We start from the raw sequence: 1,548 nt of genomic DNA on the forward strand, positions 1-1,548 counted from the left end.
GGGAGGGACCTCAAGCCCAAAAGTAGTCAAGTCCATTCACTGCTCACTCTGGTCCCAATTCTGGAAATCCCTCCCCAACACACACACACACACACACACACACACACACCCCACCTCCACATTCTCAAATTTTTATAAGGTCTTTCCAAAATCAATGCAAAGCCTTGACTTCTGGAGAGCACTGGGATCCTCCAGTGTCTGCAGTGCCACTCTTTGGCCACTAGCAACAGAAGCCGCCATCATTGTTAGTGTCAAGGCTGGAGGAAGGAAGTCCATCTTTTTTTTAAATTTTTATTTATTTATTTTTGGCTGCATTGGGTCTTCGTTGCTGCGTGTGGGCTTTCTCTAGTTGTGGCAAGCGGGGGCTACTCTACATTGTGGTGCACGGGCTTCTCATTGCAATGGCTTCTCTTTGTTACGGAGCACAGGCTCTAGGTGCACGGGCTCAGCAGCTGTGGCTCGCAGGCTCAGCAGTCGTGGCTCACGGGCTCTAGAGCGCAGCCTCAGTAGTTGTGGCGCACGGGCTGAGTTGCTCCGTGGCACGTGGGATCTTCCCAGACCAGGGCTCGAACCCATGTCCCCTGCCTTGGCAGGCGGATTCTTAACCACTGCGCCACCAGGGAAGTCCCAGAAAGTCCATCTTGAAGACATACTTTGATCCATATATGGATCATTAAGAGCGTTATGTGAATTGTATTTTCTTTGGTACCCGTTTCTGTTTTTTCATTTTATGTTTTTAATGAAAGTTGTATATAAGAATACTTTATTCCTGCATCTTCTCAATTGTTTCTTCCTTATATTTGCCCTTTTCCTTTCCTACTTGGCGAGATTTGGCTTTACGTTCGAGGATCTTTTTGTGGTCTTTGTCCAGTTTTAGTCTGGTGATAACCACCTTGCTGGGGTGAATGTCCACATGGACAGTCGTGCCATTAGCCTTCTCCCGCTGCACTCGTTCAATGTAGATGACATATTTCTTCCTGTAAACCTGGACTACCTTGCCAATTTGCTGCCCTCTGTAGTGCCCTCGTACAACCTGAACTTCATCATCCTTCTGGATGGGCATGGATCAGACATTGTACTTCTGTCTCAGCTCTTTAGAAAGAGGGGAAGACATAATCTTCCTGCGAATGTGGGAAGGCGCACTGAAATGCCTTTTCCGGTTCTTGCTTCAGTCAGAAGTCACAAAGGGATTGAACTTCATTTTGGCCTCTGGCGATTCAGCGATGGCCACAAAAGGGCTGGTACACGTTTCTTACCATATTTACTTAACATTTCGTTAGGACACAGCAACACAGAGGGAAGAGCACAACCTGGGTTTGAAATCCTGGCTCTGCCACTTGCAAGCCAGCTAACCTTGGACAAGCAGCTTAATTTCCCTGGAGCCTCATTTTCCTCATCTGTAAAATGGGAATAATTATATCCGCCGCCAAGGTTGTAGTGACGGTAAGAGCTAGCACATATAGAGCACCTGGTTTCTGTCTGGCACGTGGTAGGTGCTCAGTGAAGGTGGTGTAGACCCCAGCAGTCAGGGTGTTTGGTGGGTGTCCT

General features: G+C 47.9%; 1 pseudogene across 1 annotated transcript; it reads right to left on the reverse strand.

Annotated features, from left to right (window-relative positions):
• Positions 1–277: 277 nt before the first annotated feature.
• Positions 278–1,216, reverse strand: LOC309647868 (large ribosomal subunit protein uL24 pseudogene; annotated as a pseudogene). The gene has a single exon. The product of its transcript is annotated as a large ribosomal subunit protein uL24 pseudogene (transcript).
• Between the last annotated feature and the right edge of the window lie 332 nt (positions 1,217–1,548).

This window comes from Balaenoptera physalus (assembly GCF_965194825.1).
Source record: "Balaenoptera physalus genome assembly, chromosome: 18".
Classification (NCBI taxonomy): Eukaryota; Metazoa; Chordata; class Mammalia; order Artiodactyla; family Balaenopteridae; genus Balaenoptera; species Balaenoptera physalus.